At 50.2% G+C, this 23355-nt stretch overlaps 1 long non-coding RNA gene across 1 annotated transcript in view; it reads right to left on the reverse strand.

The window, feature by feature from the left end:
- Positions 1-1074: 1074 nt before the first annotated feature.
- The window catches only part of LOC121161991, a 35824-nt gene continuing 13543 nt past the window's right edge, over positions 1075-23355 (reverse strand). Inside the window, exon 3 of the long non-coding RNA XR_005884742.1 lies at positions 1075-1133. This is a non-coding gene — a long non-coding RNA (uncharacterized LOC121161991). The remainder of the gene's footprint in view (positions 1134-23355) is intronic.

A 23355-nucleotide genomic window follows, 5' to 3' on the forward strand; every position in this document is an offset into this window, starting at 1 on the left:
TGGGGAGGGGGGGGAAGAAGGCGCAGCTCTTGCCCTGGGCAGCTGCGATCCCCGCGGCCCGCCCGGGACCACCCAGGCGCAGCCAGGACCTGCCTGTTGCGGGGGGCCACTGTGCAGCCCAGCAGTCCGACCTGTGTCGGCGGCGACAGTCTGCAGTTTGAGTTTTGTCTCTACTCGCTTTTCTTTCTCAAGGACAAGGAATGATTGCCCCGCCCCCCCCAGAGGTAAAACTCAAGGAGATCTAACCACACACAGAGAGAATTCACGTTTTCTTTGTTGTTCCTTCGAACAGGACTCTAGCTGAAAAAAAAAAAAAAAAAAAAAAAAAGGGAAGAAAGAAAGAAAGAAAGGAAAAACAAACATTCCCCTGCCTCGGGAGTCGAGTTCTCCCTGCACACACCTCAACACAGGAGGGAAAACACCTCGTTTTTATTGCAACGTCAGGAGATAGCAAACAGAATTTCGGAGCAGGCTGTGTGTGTGTGTGTGTGTGTGTGTGTGTGCGCGCGCGCGCGGGTGCGTTCCTGCAATCCCCTATGATGTATTTATTTATTTATTTTACAGCCACCCCATGGAGTGAGTCCTGCCATCTCCCCAAGCTACCGGGCAGGAGAGGTGAACTCACTGGCTCAAGGTCATGCAGCTGTTAATTCTAGCCAGGGTCTGACTGGCCCTCAAGAGACCTCCTGTAGGATTTTAATCCCTACACGTAAGGCTCCAGGCTGGCTGGCCGGCTGGCTGGCTGGCGCGTTCTTAACAGAGGTAGGGGAGAGCGCGGGGAGTTTGCCCCCAGGGGGTCCCTTGGCAAGGCTTGGGAGATATTGCTTTTCTAGTCACAGCTTGCTCCTGGCATCTAGTGGGCAGAGACCAGGAATGCGACTAAATAGCAACCTCCTCCAGGGTATCCACTCCCCTCTCCCAACAGTCTGCAGTGTGGATGTCTGTGGGTGCTTCTGTTGTGCGATACTGGAGTCGGAAGGGACTGACTACCTTGTGAAGAGTCAGAAAGAGGGTTCCTCTTGCCTTGTCTCATGTCCCTTTCTGCAGGAGCCGCAGCTGGAGCTCCAGGGCAATCTGTTGACATGGTGTCATGTGATGGAGGCTCAAGGAACTGGGCACATGGGCATCCTGACCTAGGAGATCGGCAGAGGGGAAGCAGCTTTCAGCTTTTGTTTGGGAATGCTGGTTCAGGGGCTGTCCCCCTAAGGGTGTGATGGAGTCAGGGTCCGGATAGGTGCAGAGCTGACCTAGAGAAGAACAGAGCTGGGTGCCTCACACAGCGCTATTCCTGTAGACCCGGGTGTGTTCTGTGGTGGTGCATGACTTCCCAGGTGGCCACCACGGCTGGAGCTGTGCCAATCCAAAGCCAGGAGCCTCTTCCCAGTCTCCCACGTGGGTGCAGGGTCCCAAAGCTTTGGGCCGTCCTCAACTGGCCACAAGCAAGGAGCAGGATGGGAAACAGGGCTGCTGGGATTAGAACCGGCGCCCATATGGGATCCCAAAGCATTCAAGGCAAGTACTTTAACCGCTATGCTATCACACTGGGCCCTTGATTATTATATTTTTTTAAACTATAGTAATTTAGACTGAAGATAACGTAAGAAGGGAGCTGGAAGGGAAGCACGGCTGCCAGGACATGAACCAGTGCCCACATTGGATCTTGGTGCATGCAAGGTGAGGACTTTAGTAACTAGGCTACCACACCAGGCCTGCAAACATTATTATTATTTTTTTAACTATGGTATCTAGTTTGACTATTTCTTTTTAAAGATTTTATTTATTATTTTTATTGGAAAGGCAGTATACAGAGAGGATCAAAGAGAAGAAGACCTTCCATCTGTTTCTGAGGCTGAGCCAGAGTCACCTTGAGGAGTTGCCAGGCATAGATGATGCATAACTGTCTTCCCTACTTCCCAGGGTCTTGGCTCAGCAGGTTTTGGGTGGGTCTGGGAGTGGGCAGGTCTCCAAGAAATATTTAGAAACATCATTTACATGTTAGTTGAATTTTCTTCTACCGCAGAAAGATTTCAGCTTTTAGGTCTCTCAGGTTTGTTTTATTCCTAAAGAAAACATTGCAAGTTCAGATGTCCTGCGTACAGCGTAATAGATAGACAATTCAGTGATGAACTCGCCAAATATAGCCAGGTATTTAAAAAAGTTCATGAGAAGATAGGCTTAACAAATGAGTTAACTTGGCTACAAAAAGTTTGAAGTCCACACATAGCTTTTTTATAACATTAATTTTTTTTGTGATTTAAAAAAAAATATATGGGGCCCGGCGCGGTGGCGCAAGTGGTTAAGTCCTCGCCTTGCACGCCCAGGATCCCATATGGGCGCCGGTTCTAATCCCAGCAGCCCCGCTTCCCTTCCAGCTCCCTGCCTGTGGCCTGGGAAAGCAGTCGAGGACGGCCCAAAGCTTTGGGACCCTGCACCTGCGTGGGAGACCTGGAAGAGGCTCCTGGCTTCGGATCGGCATAGTATCGACCCGTTGCGCTCACTTGGGGAGTGAATCATCGGACAGAAGATCTTCCTCTCTGTATCTCCTCTCTGTATATCCGCCTTTCCAATAAAAAATAATAAAAATAAATCTTTAAAAAAATATATATGTATTTTTATGGGAAAGGCGGATTTACAGAGAGAAGGAGAGACAGAGAGAAAGACTTCCATCTGCTGGTTCACTTCCTAAACGGCTGCAACAGCCGGAGCCGAGCTGTTCTGAATCCACCAGCCAGGAGTTTCTTCCAGGTCTCCCACGCGAGTGCAGAGTCCCAAGGCTTCAGGACAACCTCCTCTGCTTTCCCAGGCCACAAGTAGGGAGCAGGATGGGAAGTGCAGGAGCCATTGAACGAACCAGTGCGCACATGTGATACTGTGATTAGTCAATTGAACTGTCGTGCCAGGTCCTTTTAGGATCTTTTTGAACAGCTACTCTGTGTAGTCTGGCTGTGCAGGAGTGAGTGAAGCAGACATAGTTTTTCCTGTGTGTCAGACAGGGATCGAACCAACGACTTTGATATTGCTCCAACCACATATGAAGGTCTTCGACATGGTTATCAGAAATGCAAATTCCAAGAAAGATATGCACGGATGTCAAAAATGTTTGTCCCAACATGAACGTATTTTTTTTTTTTAAATAGCTATCAATTTGAGAAATAGACAGGGAATACCCCTTTGCCAACTCGTTCCCCAAATGCCTGCAATGGCTGGGACTGGGAGTAGACTGGAGCTGGGAACTGACAGCTCAATCTAAGTCACCTACTTGGCAGGGACCCAACAACTTGTACTGTCACCTGCCACTTCCTAGCATCTCCCTTGGCAGGAAGCCAGACTGAGGATCTGGAACTGGGACTTGAACCTGAACACACCGATGTGCAAGATGGCCATTTGAACTGAGGTCTTATTCAGTAAGCTAAATGCCTGTTTCTTGAAGCTTATCTTTTAATTCCACTTTCCCATGACCTTTTGCTGAAGTGTCCTGGTGCTAGCTTTAGTTGTTGGAAACTTTGAGAGGCTTTCAATTGCCAGTAAGAGGCGATTTCATCACATTTTACATTTCAGATTTCTTCTGCTTTATCAAGTTGGACCATTCACCCTTAAAACAAACAGGCGAAGACCAGACACACACAGGATGGAGGCAAACTTGTCTCTGCAACTGGGACTTCTGCTCTTACCCGTCTTGGGTTAGCCAAGGACCTTGACCTGGAAGTTTAGGAGGTTTCTTTCCTCTAGGCTGGGATTTATTGCTACTTTGATACAACAAAGATTAAATGGTGAGTTGACTTAGTAATTGTTAACTCAAAACCCTTGAGATTCAGGGTTCTGGGAAGTAAAAGGATTAATTGAGCCATGACAGAGAAAAAATTGGTCCTGACACAAGTTCTGCAACTACCAGCAGCGAAGTCTGATAGCGCTGGAGATGTGCCCGCCAGTCTTAGGAGCCAAGAAAATTCTTATAATGAAAACTTAGAGAAGAAAAGCGTGAATTTTCCCCCTAAAGATAAGAGGAGTGGGGTCACATGAGGCAGGGAAAACTTGGGGTTTGGAGACAGTGATTCCATCTGGGATGGTTGGGATTTGCACCTAGAAAATTCAATCCTGAACTGAAGGTGGTGTTACCCACCGACTGACCGCTTGGACTGCGAGTTGAGGAATGAGCACACTTTCAGGCTCGTGTCAGAGACTCTTCTTGTTTTTTACCCACTGCTGCTAACTGATGAGCTCACCCTCTCCCCATGCTCTCCATCCTTCATCTCATCATTGTTGATGATATCATCACCTGCCCACTCATGCACCTGCTCACTGCTGACTACTGTCCTGTGGCACAGCTGTGATGGAGCCCCATGAGCATCCGTGAGTTCCCTGTGTTATAGGATTGTACACAATGTACCTGAATGAAGGGAAGGATCTGGAACCAAGTTCCATGTTTGAATGGTGAGTGGTCATGGAGTACAGTTGGATCTCTGACTCCACTTAAGAGAGAGAATGCTCTGAATAGTCTGGCCCTGTGTATTAAGGCTCTTCATGTTGTGGCTTGGTCACACAGTTAGAACTGCAAGCTACGAGTTGCATGACATTTCCAGTTTGTTTACCAAATCTGAGAATGTAGACTTTTCTTTCCTGAGAGAGATGTCATTTTTCTTTAGCTCACGACTCCTTGAGTTGCACCTGGGGCTTCCCTGGATGAGATTTTCTGCTCAGAGACACATTGGCTTTTTTCTTCTCTTCCAGATGGGTGAGTCGGTCCCAGGCCTTTACACCCACTGTCTGCATTCCACCAAGGAAGGGGTGGTGATGCTCTGGCAGAAAACAGTTCCAGCTGTTCCACAGGGAAGTTGTGCATGCTGATGGCTGATGGTTCAGTGTTCCCTCATGTACCAGGTTGAGCCAGTGGAGATGGTCTGTACGGATCCACTTTTGAACCACAAAAGTGCAAGTTTTATTTGTTGTTTTACTAAGCATATTCGTCTTTGTTTTTGATGCTTATTTATTTTAGGGATACAGACAAAGAAACAGAAGGAGGAGAGCAAACTCAGACCCACCTCCCGTCCACTGGGTCCCTTGCTAAATGCTCACAAGCACAAAACTGGGAAACAGAAACTATCCAGGTCTCCTGTGTGGGTGGCAGGGAGTCAACTGCTTGAGCCTTCACACCTCCCTGGGTGTGCGTTAGCAGGAAGCTGGAGTTGGGAACAGAGCCAGGATTCAAAGCCAGGTATGAGATTTGATTAATCTAATATGGGATGCAGGCATCCCAAGAGGTAGTTTGACCATACACCTGCCTCTCCTTCCTCTGGCAAGGGCTATTTTCTCTGACATCATCTAATAGAATTATTCTTTCCCCACTTTCTCCATTCCTGTCCTCCTAAGCTCTACCAAGTACATTCCCTGGCCTGTCAATTCCCTGGCTAGCCAATAGGATCAATTCTTTGACTTCAATATCAAACCAGTGTTTGCCTTTTCTCATCAGGGAGCCTTCTCAGGCTTAGCTTTCAGATTTCAAAGATCTCCTTGAAAGACATGATCTGACCAAATTTAAAACCACAGTGTGTGTATGGGGGAACTAAGGTGTGTTGTAGTATGCGAAACTGCCACCTGTAAGGTCAACATCCCATTTGTGTGCCAGTTCAGGTACCAGCTGCTCCACTTCCAGTCCAGGTTTCTGCTAATGTGCCTGGGTATAGCAGTGGAAGTTGACTCAACTGTTTGGGCCTTGGCACCCATGTGGGAGACTTGGATGAGGCTTCTGGCTCTGGTCTAGCCCAGACCTAGTGGTTGAGGCCATGTGGGGCATGAACCAATAGATGGAAAATCTCCCTCTTTCTGTCTCTCCTCTTTCTCCGTAACTTTGCCTTTCAAACAAATTAATAAGTCTTTAAAAAGCATAAAGCCAAAGATGATGCTCACACAGCTGCCAACTAAGAAGACACTGCTTCTGTGAGCCCGGGCCTGGTGGTGCCCTTTACTGCTTGCAAGGAATTAGAAAGCCAGCAGTTTGGTACCTTTTGTGCCTCACTAGGAGTTGCCTAGCTCAATCATGGGGATTGATCTTGAACTCATAGTCGGAAACGAGGCAGCAGCCCACTTCTTAGTTGAGGTTCCTCTCATTCTTGTGGCTGGCTCTCCCAGACCTGGAGGGGCCACCTGGTGTTGCATCAAGACAGTAAGCTGCCTAACTGTCCGATCAGGTGCCAAGCAGCCATTGGAGAGTGGAATTACATCACTTCAGGCTAGGGAGCCGCTATTTCCTAGGTCAGCTTCTGGGTGTACCTCAATGACTTGGCGGCTTGCCTCTGTCCATTCAGCCTTAGGACCTAGGCAACTTGCTATCGAAGACCCACATGGCCTTCTTAAGGAATAGGTGTTGGCTGTAGAAACTGTACCTTAGCCATAAGAATACTGCATAAGCTCTGTAGACCAACCAGTGGTATTGGAGGCATCGGCAGGATGACCTGAAAGACTACTGGATGCTTGGAACTGACTTGATAAATAAAACCTGCCCATTAGCATCAACCTGAGCTTTGGGAAAATTCTACCTTTGACTATGGTTGTACTGACAACCTTTAAAGTTCTTCTTGTGTTCCAGAAATCCTGCATCACATTCCCAAGCACACGGATGGCCAGTGGGGATGCGATGTACTCGTTTAGCCCTAAAGACAAAATATCCTCCAATGCCACTCAGATCTCTCCTGAGGAGACAGAGGAACGGACGTGAGGACAAATGCTTGCCCCTTTCCGCCTCTCCGCCGTACTCCTCGGACGCTGCTGGGAAACGACCAGAAGCAGGAGGTTCTAGGGCAGACGGACACAGGGTGCGTGGAACACGTTAAGGAGGAAAGGGCGTGCACATGGACCTCATCTCTCCACGCACAGAGCCATCTGTCCGGGCCCGGGAAAGTCTTGGAGGGACAGAAAACAAAATAAACTCCGGTGCTGCCTTAAAAAGAAAAGAATCTGGTCAGCCATCGCCGATTTAAGACGTTGACCATGCATCTGAGAAGAGTCATGATATGGGACATGTTAAAAAAAAAATAGCCACGGTCATTAAGAGCTCCTTGGACTGTAAGTTATTCCAGCGAGGGCTGAGGTTTCCAAAATTGCCTGGCTTTGCAGGGCTGATCTGCCCGTTCCAGACCCAAATGACTGCCTGGTGAACACACCCTCCTTGCCCCCCTCCAACACATCCCAGGCCCCCGTTCCCCGCTACCCCACCGCCGCCCCAGCCCCGGGGGCCAGGCGGGAGGGACATTTGGGAGTCCATCTGGTTCTTTCAGAAACAGCTTTGCTTGTTTGCCTTTTCAGTGACATTGTGTTTATTCAAACTTCTCTCCCCCCCACCCTGGGAGGAGGGATTGCGTACACTCCTCTCTCCCGCCCTCACCCTCTCTTCTCTTATTATCTGCTTTTCTTTATGGGTCCCGAGAATGAGAAGACCAAGAAGGCACAGGGCAAAATAAAAGGGGACCGTGGCAGGCGGCAGAGAACGCCCGGGCGCGGCTGCTGCGGCACCGGTCAGGGCGCGTCCCGGGCGGCCCCGGGCGCGCTGGAACGCACAGCCTGTCATTTCCTCACCCCCGCCGCCGGGGCCAGCCCGCAACGTGGGTGGCCTCCGGGAAGCCGCGGTGTCTCGTCCCATTCAGGAACTGCCCATGGGCGGGGTGTTTGTTGTTTAAGTAAATAAACCGGTTGGAGGCGGCTGGGGCTGGCTGTGGAGGGCCTTCCCCCCCCCCCCCAAGACCCGCGAGCGCGTCCCACCCGGGGGACAAGGCCAGGCCACCATCACAAAAGGAGCCACCCGATGCCACCCACTGCGAGCCGCTGGGCGGTCGGTAGTGGCCAGCCTGGTCCTTCCAGGCAGCGGGTGTGTCACCATCACCACCACCAACACCCCAGCCCCGGGAGTTGGGCGGTGGGTGGGCGGGCAGAGAGGCCCAGAGTGGAGTCCTTGGCCACCCGCACTGGCTCCTGCGTCCCTGTGGTTGTGGGGACACGGGGCGGGGGGGGGGGGGGGGCTGGTCTGCCATCCCCACAGTTGACTCTCACAAAATGCTGGTTCCCAGGTCTGGCCCCAGGCCTGTGCGGAGGGTTCTGGGGGGTTATCTGACCAAGCGGTTTGCCAGTGGACACACGCGGAAGGCCATCGGAGTGCCATCGGGGGGTGGAAGGTGCCCCTTCTGAAACTAAGCTGCCCGCAGATCCCCTTCACACTACTGGCCTTCCACGGGCACAGGGTTCATTCTCTCTTTCTGCAACCTCACACACACACACACACTTTGCCTTTAAGCTGGGGAATTTAGAAAAGAAATAAACTTTAAAAAATTCAATCACTGGGCATGCTACTTGGCCCAGGACGCTGTGGGTACAGCAGTGGTTCTGGCAGAACCACAACACATTATCTGGCTTCCGACTGGCTCCAAGTCTGGCTATTGGGAGGTATTGCAAAGTAATCTCCAGATGGGGGGGTCTCTCTCTCTCTCTCTCCCTGCTGTCAATCTTTCTTTCAAGTACATAAAAAGAAATTAAAAAGAAAAAAAAATCAGTGATCTATTTAGTTTCCAAAATGTCCATTACATTTCTTTAATTCCTCTGGGAGAGCACCCATCCTGCTACTTACGGAAGATACCCGGGGTTCAACAGACCCTGGGAGGGATACAGTGTGGGGTCCTGGAACCCTTTCTTCTTATTTATTTAAATTTTTAAAAAAAGATTTATTTATTTTTACTGGAAAGTCAGATTTACAGAGAGAGGAGAGACACAGAGAGAAAGACTTCTGTCGTTTGATTCACTCCCCAAATGGTGCTGCAACAGCTGGAGCTGAGCTGATCCAAAGCCAGGAGCCAGGAGCTTCTTCTGGGTCTCCTATGTTGGTGTACAGGGTCCAATGGCTTTGGGTCATCCTCTACTGCTTTCCCAGGCATGTTTGCAGAGAGCTGGATCAGAGACAGAACATCAGACACTTGATTCTGCACTTGTACAAGGTGGAAGTGCCACAGGGGGTGGTTTAAGGCACTGTGCCACAACACTAGCCTCCAGATGATCCCTGTACAAGAAAGAAAGTTGTGTCTTGCTGCCACCTTAGTTGCTTTGATCTCTGGTTTGGCTGTGGAAGTTGTCTGCTAATCGCGAAGGTGAGTGTTAGAACACAGACTCTAGGCAGGTCAGATGAGGGCAGCCAGGAGAAACTTTAGGGGGAGTGGCTCAACTAGGTTTTTGGAGGTCATATGCCCACTTGTTCAAACTCAGCCTCTGTAATATGAAGGCAGGACCCAGCCTCTTATCTGCTTCCCTTAGTCCAAAGTGTCCTCGCCTGCCCTTTATCAAAAGAATTCACATTGAGGATTGGTGCCATGGCATAGCCAGTTTAGACTCCACCCGCAGAGCCGGCATCCTTTATGGGCACCAGTTCTAGTCCCGGCTGCTTTGCTTCCCTTCCCATCGAGCTCTCTGCTTATGGACTGGAAAAGCGGCAGAAGTTGGGCCAAGTCCTTGGGCCCCTACACCCACATGAGAAGCCTGGAGAAAGCTCCTGGCTTCAGATTAGCCCAGTTCTGGCTGTAGCTTCTCACCTGACTATCATATGTCATGAGAAACCTGGCATCGCTGACCAATCAAAGGAAGACCAGGTGCTCCATTGACCAATCAAGAACTTGGACAATCAGAAACTCTTGGCCCCAGTGCCAGTGTAGGGGAGCCTTCACCCCTAACTCCTTGGGGAGCCTGGGGATGAAGCAGCAGCTTAATGCTGGTTCCCAGGTCCTGCCCCAAGCCTGTATGGAGGGTTCTGGAGTTTATCTGACCAAGCCCCAACACTAGTGAGCAATGTCTGCTGGGGTCTGTGAAGCGTGGAGCTGAAGTGGCTCCTAGCATGGGGGATTTTGGTGCATCTCTTGCTGGGAGCTTTGCAATTTGCTTCTACCTCAGTGTCAGTTACTGGCTTTCTGAACATTAGACGAGTGCATCCAGGCTTGGGGGCATGACAGCAGGATCTCCTTCCAGTTAGGGGTGCTGTTTAGTAACGCCCAAGGAAGGGAAGGCAGCCAGGCCAGTGGGCTGGAACTAAAGGACAGAGAGAAGACTTAGGCAAATGAATGATGGGCGGGATGGGAAAATTGTGCAGAATTTTACAATTATCCTACAAGGCAGGGGAGATTCAGGGGTGTTGTTGTTTTAAAAAAATGACCCATTTGGGCCCGGCATAGTAGCCCAGTGGCTACATTGCATGCACCAGGATCCCATATGGGTGCCAGTTCATATCCCAGCTGCTCTACTTCCCATCCAGCTCCCTGCCTATGGCCTGGGAAAGCAGTCGAGGATGACCCAAGGCCTTGGGACCTTGCACCTATGTGGAAGACCCAGAAGAGGCTCCTGGCTTTGGATTGGCTTCAGGTATTTTGTTGTAGCCACAAAAAGCAAGCTAACAGAGGAGGGATGTGATCTCACTGCAGGTTAATTTCCTAGGCTGCATCTGAATACCTGTTCTTTTTTTTCTTCCAGAGGTCGAAGGGAGTTTTCTCCCTCCCCAGTCTGTCCTCACCCACTTTCTTCCCAAGAGTCTCCTAGCTTCCAAGAGGAATGAAGGACATGGACTATCTCTCTTGCTCTCCAGAATAAGTTGTGTAAACCTTTCACTGTTTTTGCTCTGTTTTAAGATTTGGTTAATGATCGTAACTACAGGGAATGGGCAGGGATTAACAAAAATAATAAACAAGAGTGCATTACAAATTCCCGAGAAATCCATAAAACTGGCTTCCACTTGTGTGCAATAAAGACGTGTGTGTCTCTGTGTGTGTGTGTGTAAGAGACAGAAGAGACAAAGAGAGGGGGAGAGAGAGAAAAAGGAGAGAGGAAGGGAGGGAGAAGAGGCAGAGAGAGAGGAGAAAAGATATAGCAGAGAAGGAGAGGGAGAGAGAGAAGACGGAGAGAGAAAGGGAGAGAAGTGGGGGAAAGAGATGGAGAGAAAGAAGAGACAGAAATAAGGTCCGGTGTGATGGCTCAGTTGGCTAATCCTTTACCGCCAAGCACCAGGATTCCACATGGGTGCTGATTTGAATCCTGGCTGCTCCACTTTCCATTAAATTTCCTGCTTATGGCCTGGGAAAGCAGCAGGATATGGCCCAAAGCCTTGGGATCCTCCATCTGTGTGGGAGGTGTGGAAGAAGCTCCTGGCTCCTGATTTCAGATGAGCTCAGCTGTGCTGTAGTTATTCGGGGAGCACTTATAGCTTTCATGGGCTGTGAACAGAAAGGTTTGTTCCACAGAAAGGACAGACTAGTTATTTCTCTATACTCGGTAAATACTAGGGTGGCCTTGATTGTGGCCATCCTGCTGGCGTGCAGCTGGCTTCCAGGATGGCTTAAGCCTAAAGTCAGTCCATTCATGTGGCATCTGACCCGGGGTCAGCCTGTGGGGCGCAGTTGTTTAAGCTGCTGCCGGTGATGCCAGTTATCTGATATCAGAACTCTGGGTAGAGCCCCGGCAGCTCTGCTTCCAACCCAGCTCCTTGTAAATGCACTAGGGAAAGCAGCAAGAAGTGTCCTAAAGTCCCTGGGTTCCTGCCACTCATGGGGGAAATCTGGGCGGAGCTCCTGGCTTCTGGCTTTAGTCTGGTCTAACCCTTGGCTTCGAGGCAGCAGCTGCAGACACTGGTGATGGCTGGTCCTCCAAGGAACTGTGATCGAGTACCCGCCGGCTATGCAGGTGGCGGCCAGGGCTTCCGGCTGGAGAGATGCTTCTGCTCCAGGAATCTTGCTGGGGAGAGGCAAGCTTCCTCACTGCTGACCCGTGGCTTTCTTCTGTGTTTCTTTGCTGCTTGGGAATGCACGTTACGCTGAGGCAGAGACCTCTTCTGTCATGATTTTTCATGAAAACCATCTTGTATCTCAGTGATCCTCCGAGAGCCAGGTGTGTCCCCTGAGAGTAGTAAGTTAGCCAGGTAACTATAAAGACATTCAGCCAGTGAGGCATGTACTGAGTGCCTTGGGTGTGCTGGGACTTCTCTGGCGCTGGTTGGGTCACATGCAGTGGACAGAGCCAGGGAGGAGCCAGGTGGCTTCTGGCTGATTGTGTCAGTCACAGTGGGAACCAAAGACGAGGTAACCACTTTTTGAAATCTTTGAAAGGAACTGATGAGCCAGTCACAGCTGGCATCTTCCCTACAAACATGCAAGCAATACACAGTCAACACACACACGGACACATGACACGGACACGGACACACATATACGTATGACCATGCACACACAACAATGCACTCGTGCATGTATTTGAACACAAACACACACCTCACATATACATGCACATGACACATATGCCCATATAAACATAAATGTGAAGCACACAGGTATACACACATGTACTTTCTGTGCTCTAACTTTTGGTTTTCCTTTGCCTGGGGTCAGTTCCCTGCTCTGACCATCAACTCCAGCTTCCACGTCCATAGGTACCCCTGGAAACGGCAGGTAACGGCTCAAGGATTTGGGTCTCTGCTATCCGCATGCGAGACCCAGATGGAGTTCAGCCTGGCCCAGCCCTGGCTGTGGCAGACATCTGGGGAGTGGACCAATGGCTGGCAGCTTAGAAAGAGATTTGAAAAAAAAAAAATACCAATAGAATCGCTGTAAGCCAGGAATCACCTGGGCATCTGTTTGGGTGCAGAAATGGGTGCTGGTGTCCACGTGCACCTGACCCTCCAGCCACACCTTGTTGCTGCTCCCACACCCATGGTCCCCAGCAAGCTTCCCCAGGAACACCAGTGGTGACTCTGATAGGAAATGCACAGTGAGTGGTTTCCTTGGAAATCAGGAGGAAGCGTTTACTGGAACTTTTTTTTTTAGATACAGTGCTTGGTTTCTCTTAAGGGCTTGCTCCAGAAAAAGCTGTTCTCACCATAAGTTTTCCAAGAGGGAGAAGAGAAGGAGCTGAACGCTGAGTAAATACTGCAGCCCTGGATTCCATTGGCCGCTAGTCACTGGGATCCTGGAAAGACCTTGACCGGGCTGCCAAACTGAAGGCTGTTTAGGAAAGTACTGGGCAGAGCTGGTGTGTCCTGAACACCAGCAAGACTCACAGCTATTCTATGACCACAGTGTGCAGGTGCCCGCCCAGGACATGCTGAGAGGGCATTATCGCAAGCATTTGAGATTTTTCTGGGAGCTGGTGCTATGGTGCAGTGGGTAAGCCTGCTGTCTGTAGCACAGACATCTCATATGGGTGCTGGTTCAAGTCTTGGCTGCACTACTTCTGATCCCATTCCTTTCTAATATGCCTGGGAAAGCAGTGGAGGATGGCCCAGGTCCTTGGGTCCCTGCACCTATGTTGGGAGATCTTGATGAAGTTTCTAGCTGCTGACTTTGGCCTGGCCCAGTTCTGGCCTTTGGGGCTCCTTTGGGAGTGAACTAGCAAATGTAAGATCACTCTCTCTCTCTGTAAGCCTGACATTTGGATAAGTAAATAAATCTTTAAAATCTTTTTAAAAAGATGTATTTATTTTCATTGGAAAGTCAGATTTACAGAGAGGAGACACAGAGAGAAAGATCTTTTCGGCTGGTTCACTCCTCAACTGACCCCAATGGCCAGAACTGAGCCAGGTTGAAGCCAGGACCCAGGAGCTTCTTCTGGGTCTCCCATGCGGGTGCAGGATCCCAAGGCGTTGGGCTGTCCTCTACTGCTTTCCCAGGTCACAAGCAGGGAGCTGGATGGGAAGTGGAGCTGCCGGAATTAGAACTGGCATCCCTATGGGATCCTGGTGCATGCAAGGTGAGGACTTTAGCCACTAGGCTACCACGCTGGGCCCCCATTGTTAGCTTTGATTGCCACAGCTGAGGGGAAGGTTGCTTGCTCCTGTCCCTGGTCACTATTTCCCATGAACATTAGGAGGAAAACATCCTTGTGCCCTTGGTCTAAAATGGGGTGATGCACTCTGTGGTGACTTTTGAGATGACGCCGCCACCCCGAGTTCTCATGGCACCTCAGCCCTCCTTCCTCGCAGGTGGTTGGATCCTGATAGGTAAGCAGGACCACTTGGCAGGCAGAATGGAGGGGAATTTGCCTTTGTCGAGCCCTGCACCCTGCACTGGTCAAGCCCCTTTCTCTGCAAGCCTTTTCTGCGTTGACCCTGCTCTTGTATGGTACCACTGCGCAACCTCTGTGTTTTTTTTTTTTTTTTTCAGGCAGCCTGGGAACACACTGGAGCTGCTGTTCCAATTTGTTGGAACATTCTGTTCAATTACAAGATAAGGCTGTTCCAAGGTCTCCGTGATGTCATGCAGTTTATCTCTGGGGAGAAGCATGATGAAAGGGGGGCTCTGCTCCCAGCCGCTGGCAGGCTGCAGCATGTGGGGCCCTAATTGTCTTCTCAACAGGCAGCTTGAGGAGTGTGAACAACCCACGGGAGGCTAGCGATTCCTGCTTGGTGTCTTCACCATGTTGGTTTCACGGCTGGAGACAATCGCTCCACGCTTTTCCTGATGGTCCCTTTCGGTTTATAAATAGCTCCCCCATCAGATCCACTCTGCTGGGAAGAGCCACAGCCACTTGGCAGCACAATAAAGATGAGGCATGTTTGGCTTCGTAGCTCATCTCCCGCGCTGCCAGGCAAGGGAAGGAAAGTGTACGAGGAACACAGGGCCCAGCCACCGCCAGCTGCACACACAGCCCAGAGGAAGAGGGAAGCCGGCTTCTCGCACAGGGGCTTCACGTCTGAGCCCTCCGATCACCCTCAGACGCACCTTGTCTCCTGGAAATGGGCTTTTGTGGAGCAGCAGCTGGGAATGTCTTTCTGTTCAACCTATTGGTTTCTGCAAAAACCCCAAGGAGTTTTCTTGAAGAATTCATGTTGGAATTAAGAGTCATGGTTCAACGGGTAAGACACTACCTGTGACAGTGGCATCCTGCATGGCTGGCAGTTCAAATCCCGGCAGCTCCACTTCCCATCCAGCTTCCTGCTGATGGCATGGGAAAGCAGCAGAGGACGGTGCAGAGCCTTGGGACCCTGTACTTGTATGGGAGACCAGAAGAAGCTCGTAGCTTCAATCTGACCCAACCCTGGCCATTGCAGCTATTTGGGAAGTGAACCAGTGGATGGGAGATCTTTCTCTGTCTCTGTCACTTTGCCTTTTAAATAAAGAAATACATTTTCTTTAAAAAGCCATTCATGTTTGGAGATGGACTGGTGGGCTGGGAGGCTTGGAACGCCCCATGGACCTGTGGCACTCTCTCTTCATCCTCACTTGTTCTGTGTTCCTCACCATATCTGGATGAATGACAATTTCATGATCACATCGTCAGACATTGTTTTAGGTTTATTTCTTCCTCGTGGAATTTTGAAGAGATAGAGGTGGCATTCTACATGAAATTCATTCTCAGAGATAAGAATTCTACAACAGGATCTTTCCTTGAAGAATTAAGTCATCAAAAATTAGGCATAGTATTTCAAGTACTCAAGTGCTATTTATACTTGAAGTACTTTGTGTGGTTAAAGTCTTGAGTGGGGGACTGGCATGGTGGCTCAGAAAGCTAATCCTGTACGTGCCAGTGCTGGTATCCCATAAGGGAACCAGTTCTAGTCCAGGCTGTTCCACTTGCCATCCAGCTCCCTGCTTGGGGAATGGGGAAGCAGTGGAGAATAACCCAGGGCCTTGGGACCCTGCACCCACAAGGGAGACCCACAAGAAGCTCCTGGCTTGGATCAATGTAGCCATTTGGGGAATGAACCAGCAGATGGAAGATCTTTCTCTCTATCCCTCTCTCTGTACATCTGCATTTCAAATAGAAAGAAATCTTTTTAAAAAAATCATGAATGATCCTACTGCAAATAGTTCTCCAAATACTCGACTTGAAGTATGATGGTTACTATTTTTTCTCTTATATTATTAAATTTGTAGAAATAATTATTGGGCTATAAAATGAAATAATGTTCTCCATAAGGGTACTTAGCAAACATTCCCTCAATATTTATAGCCACTCTACTAAATGGATGAAAAATGGTTATTGTTGTAAGTGAAATTAATAGTTTTCACAAGGTATAAAACTTCTGCATTATATTCGTTTTAAAAGATTTATTTATTTTTATTGGAAAGATAGATCTATAAAGAGAAAAGGACACAGACAAAGATCTTCCATCCTCTGGTTCATTCTCCAAATGACCTCAATGGCCAGGTTGGACCGAGCTGAAGCCAGGGGTAGGAGGGCAAGGATCTGGGTCACGCTCTACTGCTTTCTCAGGCCACAAGCAAGAAACTGAATGAAAAGTGGAGCAGCTGGGACATGTGCTGGTGCCCATATAGGATGTCAGTGGAGGGTCAGCCTGTTGAACCCCCATGCCGACCCCTGCATTCCATTCTTGAAATGGTAATTGTATCAGCTAGAGAACAGGATTTCAGGAAATCTACTCCAAGTGAATCGCAATGATCACTTGGACCTGGAAATGAATAACAAGGTACTAATAACCAAGGTGAACGCCAGATCTTATCTTGTTTGGTATGACAGTGGTTGCTAGAAAGGGCAGGAGTCTGTGGTTCCCACAATTACTGATCACACTCCAGAGACTAGAAGTGAGGTTGGGGTTAGTACTCAGAGTCTTGGCTGAGGCCAAACCGCAAATTAGCCATTTCGGCAAAAAGCCAGGGTTGAGCCCAAGTGCCTAAGATAGCAATTCTAGAAGCTCACACATCAGGATGGGGACAGCCTCCCTGTGAACGTAGGACACAAGCTGCACAAGAAAATGTGATGACTTCGTGTTGTGGGAACACACAAGTGTGGGTCTCTTCTCCCATTCAGGTATCATTAGTCTAGTGGCTCCTTGGCATGCTGCTTGGCCATTTTTCCTGAGTAGCTGACTGGTGTCCTAGGGACCAAACCAGGTTGGAGAGGGGGCATGCCTGGCCGACCTGGACACAGGTGGGAGACGCATGAGGCTAACGCTTTCCAGAACAGTCACCAGGCAAATCAGGGAAGGACTAGGAAGCTCAACTTGCTCCCAGGAGTTGCACTGGGAGAAGCTTTCTCTGAGCCAAAATCTTATGTTTGCTTGAGTCATAGCAGTGGGAATGTGCTCCTGGCCCGGGTCTGGGGACAGGTGGGGTCTGACCTTAAGCAGATGTGATGATGGTTTATTCTGCTGTTGCTTGGCATGTGTACCCGGGAGCCCAGGTCCACCTGGGCAGTGAACTAGGACAAAGTTTTTTTTTGCTTCAACTGCTCCCTGGGGCACCTCCTTGCTGTGCCTGTCCCTGGACACTAGCTAGGCTCCCACCTTTTCCGGGCTGGGCCCTGTTGCCTTTCAAAATGCTGGGGCCAGAGGCTGCACGGGAGGAAACTGCGTGTGCACATGTGCACCCACATGTGTGACTTTTTCATTTGTCCTAAATTTTTGCTGCAAATGGTTGGCAGCAGATTGTGGGTGGCGTGGTGAGGCAGAGCCCCACGGCCATCGCCGATCTATAAACAGGCATCCAACTGCGGGCTGGGAGAGCGAGGCCAGACCCGGAGGACGGACGGTGTCCTCCCACCATGGGTTTCATTCGCTGCTCTCGAAGCATATGGCACAGTTGACATGAGTGGGGAGAGGCTGCGAGGGATTTGGCGGGCGACCATGGAAACATAAACGCAAGGCATTCTGTTTCTTCATGTGTGCTTCTTTCCCTTTAAATATTTACTTTTCGTGTTTTGCCAGGACACAGTTTCCATCCCATGTGCAGACCAGTCTGTTTTTACACATGGGGGCAGGGGGAGTAAAGGGGCCCTAAAATAGGGGCTTTTCCAGGGCTGGGGAAGGTGGGCTTGCTCCTGGCTCAGGCCTGCTGTCCTTCATGAGCTCAGCTTGTGGGTACTCAGGCCCACACCTGCACAATCAAGTGTGTGCCTGAGGACGAGATGGCAGCCTAGGGAAAGTGTGTGCTTGCATTGTGGGTAGGTGTCCCTCTGTACCCACTGTGGGTGGGCAGTGGATCCCGAGAGCGAACCGTGTAGGTAGGGACGGAGGCTTGGGCTTGGAGGTGGCTGCTGGGGGGTGCTGTTTGCCATCCTTCCATCCTGAAATAAACGCATGCCTGACCAGGCCAAAAAGGAGGGCAGAGGGTGGGGGTGGGCAAAAGAGGGGAGCAGCTGCAGGAGAGGATGGGGTGGAGGCAAATTCCCAAGTGGAAGAGAAAAGCACCATATGAAAATAGATAAATTAGCCCTGGGCCATGGGCCATGTTTGGACCAAAATAATGTAAGCAATCCCATGCTGACTGTCTCCGCTTCCCTCAGGCTTCCAAACACACCATTTCACCAAACATGGACTGGGGCTGCCCTGAAGGACTGTGGGAGTTGCACAATGCAGCCCACATGGTAAGGAGGCGGGTCCAGAGCTGTCACAGGCAGATGTCCTGAGCTAAAAATACACGGTCGCGGAACGGCTGTATGTATCATTGGCCGAGAGAGATGAGGGCCGGAAGGATCACACTGATGCTCCCGGGCTGTCTGTGAGATCTTTCATTTGCTCTACAGGCAACCGAAGGAGCTCACTGGCTGCACAGGGCAGACGGCCTTCGCCCAAGAGCAGCACACACTCCTGGTTCTGAGACTTGCACCAGCAGAGGGAGACCTCTGTGGTGTGTCAGCATGTGTGTCAGGCTCTTTCTCCTCATTCGGCACCACCCGGGGACACTCGGTGTCACAGCCCGCATTCTCCAGAGGAAGGCTTCAGGTCCCTGACCATTCCTCGCCCTGAGAAGACTCCGTCGTCTGTCACACGTGTCTGTGTGTTCTCATGATTATTTCTGGGTCTTCCTATACAAGGGCAAATACCTTCCTTAGGCATGGAACTTCATGGCTTCATCTACACCTAATCACCTCCCCAAACTGCTCACCTCCAGATGCCGCCACATTCCTGGTTTGGGCTTGCACAATTGTCCTGGGTGTGGGCACACAGTTCAGTTCACATCACATATGGATGTTTATTCATTTACTTAATTTGAAAAAGAAGGAGAGAGGGACAAACCATCTACCAATCCAGTCCACAAATGCTTGCCTCAACCAAGGCTGAGTCAAGCTGAAGCCAAGGGCTGGAGACTCACTCCAGGTCCCCATGTGGTTGGCAGGAACCTAAGAACTTGAAACATCATCTGTTTTCTCCCAGGGTGTCCACCCGCAGGAAGTTGAGATAGGGGACCAGGACTTGAACAAGGGAACTTTGATATGAAATGTGGCAACCCGGGCAGCTTTTTTAGTTATTGCCTAAATGCCCACAGGGGACACTTTGCTTTTAAAATATGGGTTCTTCTTCCAGAGACTGACATTGTCCATTTGGGTGAGATCTCCAGAAGTTGTTTCTGTTTTTTAAATAGTTTAATTTGGGAGAGAGAGAGAGAGAGAGAGAGAGAGAGAGAGAGAGAGAGAGAGAGAGAGAAAGAAATAGGCAAGCAGCACTGATCTGCTGGTTCATTCCCAAATACACACATTGGTTGGGGTTGGGAACACAATCCATGCGCCCTGCAAATGGTTGGCAGCAGATTGTGGGTGGCGTGGTGAGGCAGAGCCCCACGGCCATCGCTGATCTATAAACAGGCGTCTGACTGCGGGCTGGGAGAGCGAGGCCAGACCCAGAGGACAGACGGTAGCTGGAGTCAGGAGCCAGAGCTGGGACTTGAACCCAGGGAGTCTGATTCAGGATGTGGCCGTCTTAATTGCCAGGTGCAGTGCCCAGCTCTGGGCGGTTACTGCTTTTAGCCTCAGCCTTGGTCAGGCTTAAGTGACTGCCCTGGGTGAGTTGGTGATGGGTTTTCCGACTGCGGGCAGGGAAGGAACTCTGGGGCCTCCAGAGGCCAGGAGTCTGCTTGTTGCTTCTCTGCTCTGTGGCTGAAGGGAGGGGCTCTAGTTGGTTAGTGTGTGGATGGTCAACCCTGCACGCTGGAAAATGAGCGTGAACCAACACAGAGGGTAAGATCAGACCCTCAGCCTCTAGCCAGGCGCTTCCTTCTCCCTCTCTCCGAATAGCACAAGCAAGCAAAAGGCAACCACAGAGGCTTCCTTTAAGAACAGTGGGACCTGAGGGGCACATGGAGTTAACAGAGTGAGAAAAGGGAAGGGCATGTGGCAAGAGTTTTTCTTCTGGAAGTGGGACTAAGAAGACAACAAATCCAAATCATTAAATTGACATACAGGGGCAGGTTAATCCACTGCCTGCTGCACCACCATCCCATATGAGCTCCTGTTTGAGTCTCGGCTGCTCCACTTCTGATCTAGCTTCCTGCTTACAACCTGGGAAAGCAGCAGAGGACAACCTAAAGTCTTGGATTCTTGCACCCAAGTGGGAGACCCAAAAGAAGCTCCTGGCTCCTAGTTTCAGACTGAATCAACTCCTACCGTTGCAGCCATTTGGGGAGTGAACCAGTGGATGGAAAATCTCTCTCTCTTTCCCTTTCTCTCTATGCATGTGTGCTTATGCACGTGTGTCTTCTTCTCTTTCTGTAACTCTGCCTTTCAAATAAAAAAAAAATCTTTATTAAAAGATGTTATCAGGGTGCGGACAGAACTTTGGGGTTAAAATCTTGGGCTGCTTCCATGGTGTGCTTCTGTGGCCGCCGTGTTCCTTCCCATTGGTGCTAAACTTCCTGCCAGCCCGGCCTACAGGTGGATTCCTGACTTCTTACGTACCCTCCCCACTGGCGCCACCCAGTGTACATTCTTGTTTAGCAAGCCACCAGACATGGTGACATACACCCCTGCATTTTTGTCCCTATCGTCACCTCCATGAGCTCTTCCCCTGTCCTCCCTGAGCCCATGGCCTAAATGGGAGCACATCTGGTCCAGGTGACACTGGCCACCTCCATCTCCAGAGGATGAGTGGTTGGAAGATGCCTTGTGTGTAGTGTACAGATCCATAGACTTCCTCTGAAGACAGATGCTGGCGTGGGCAGCAAAAGCATGGCAGGAGTCTCCTAGAACAGGTAAAAACTGTATTCCATGTGGCCACCAGTTTGATTCCTGGCTGTTCCACTTCCAATCCAGTTCTCTGTGGCTTGGGAAAGTGGTGGTGGATGGTTCAGCTGTGGGCTAATGTTTCCATGTGTGGAACGAAGAAGCTATTGGCTCCTGGCTTTGGACCAACCCAGTTCTGGTCATTGTGGCCATTTGGGAAGTAAATTAGAGGTTGGAAGCCCTCTCTCTCCCCTCTCTGTAGATCTGCCTCCCAGATGAAAATAAATCTTGCTTAGCTCACTGAATCATCCACGTGACAATTCTTCGTGTGAGTTAAGATCCAATGACTTGCCGATGATGTCATGGCAGTCAATAAATGTTCAGGATGCCACCAAAAGGCAACTTCTACATGTTGCATGTCCAATCACTGTTTCAGTTGCCCTTGCCGGGAACACGGGAGCGAACGCAAAGCCTCGTAGGACACAGGAAAGCCAACTGTGGCATGAGATATTCTCCACGACCTCATGCTATGGGGTGGTGCAGGCTCTGTGCTTCCAAATCCCAAGAAGCAGAAGCAGAAAGTGGCAGAAAGACTAATTGGGCCATTTATAAGGAACCAGCCCTAGAGCCATCCTACTTCCAGACTCAGTGTTGTCTTAAACCTTAGGTAAGAAATGTCCTCAGTAAACCAGCTGGAGATGAGGTCTTCTCTTAGCTGTTGCCACACATCCTCCTCCTCCTCCTGGAGTCTTTCGTTAGCCATGCTATTTATATGATGTATGGATGCATCACTTACACACACAGAGTTTCCTCCAAAAAAAACACAAACCAATGGTCTCCATGATTAGATTCACGATAGAAGGAAGGATATGTGTCGTATCTGACACTCGGATCAGACATGGAGCAGGTGGGACTGCAGGAAATACAATGTATCATCCTCCTGTGTTAGCATAACTTGTGCAAGCCACCATAGTTATGTAGTATGGGAAAGCAGTACAGGTGCAGGTTGAGGACCAAGAAGGAAAGTAGCCCTACTAGGGTTCTAGCCATGGTCTCACCATACTGTCCAAACCCTGCCTCCAAGTGATAATTCTTACCAAATGTAAGAGAGTATTCAGGGAAATTATGCCTTCAGGACTTACTCAATCATGGAATTTTTAAAGAAAGAATGATATTTTATTTATTTGAAAGTCAGAATTAAAAAGAGATGAGAGAAAGAGATTTTCCACCTGCTGAAAAATTTACTTCCCAGATGGCAGCAATGGCCAGAGCTTGACTGGGTCAGGCTGAAGTCAGGAGCTTCTTTGGGGTCTCCCACATGGGTGCAGGGACCCAAGGACCCTCCTCTGGGGTCCTCCTCCTCCTCTGCTTTGGACCATCTTCCTCTACTTTCCCAGACTATACGCAGGGAGCTAGCTACATTGGAAGTGGAACAGCTGGGACCTGAACCAACAACCAAAAGCAATGGTGACAGCGCAGGTGGAAGCTTAACCACAATGACAGCCCAGTGTTGTAAGATTTGAGGCTCTAACCTCCCTTGAGTCTCTGGGAAATATGTTCCCACTCAAGCCCTGGGCATCCCTTCCCTCTGCTGTTCAGAGCCTGTCGCAGTTTTGTCCAATCCCAAGTCCCAACACGGCTGCCCACGCTTCATCCGCTCTCGGCGTGAGAGTGTATGGCGCGAAGTCTGTCTTGGAGTCATCTGTTGGAAGCCTCCTGCGTCGCACGCAACTATGATCCAATCCATTTGGGTTTTAAAAAAAATATTACTATTGGAAAGGCAGAGAGAGAGGGAGATCTGTTGTCTTCTCATTATTGGGCTTTTCTCAGTTAATTCATCTTTGCCATATACGCGGTGGCCTTCCCGTGGTGGGTGGGATGTGTATCAGCCCTACCCGCACTCCCACCTCCTGCCCCAGCCCTTCCCTTCTACTCCCGCAGTCTACTGCAGTTCCTGTTCTTAAAAACAACCTGTGTGAAGCGGAGGCGCATTGGGACAAGGCGGCTTAGAGGGAAGGCCAGCCTCCCAGTTGCCCTGGCCTGCAGGCAAACCATCCGCGGGACCAGTTCAAAGATGCCGCCTGGTGAGCGTGCATCCCTCTCCGTGGTACCCCACCCACCCCAGCCTGGGAACCCTCAATGGGTGCATTTGCAACTTCTCAGAGGAAGGCCAGACAGCCCTTACAAGGGGCCGCTGCTGCTCCTGGGGCTGTTTACAGAGGAGTAACCCCTGTGTCATTTTCTCCTGCCGGGAGGTCTTGCCCTGATTGCTAATAGTTGGTGTACTTTAGCCATATGTGGCGGAACCCACGGCCTGGGCCAGGGCCAGGGCCGAGGGCCCCTCCACCCCACAGCTGTCTTTCAGAAGCTGGGCCACCCAGGGAGCAGCGTGGGGCCAGAGGCTGTAAGACCTCCCTTGCAGCCTCTGGCCAGCCCTCCCGCCTAGCCATCCAGGAC

Source organism: Ochotona curzoniae, unplaced genomic scaffold (genome assembly GCF_017591425.1).
Source record: "Ochotona curzoniae isolate NIBS_2020 unplaced genomic scaffold, NIBS_Ocur_1.0 contig_50, whole genome shotgun sequence".
NCBI lineage: Eukaryota > Metazoa > Chordata > Mammalia > Lagomorpha > Ochotonidae > Ochotona > Ochotona curzoniae.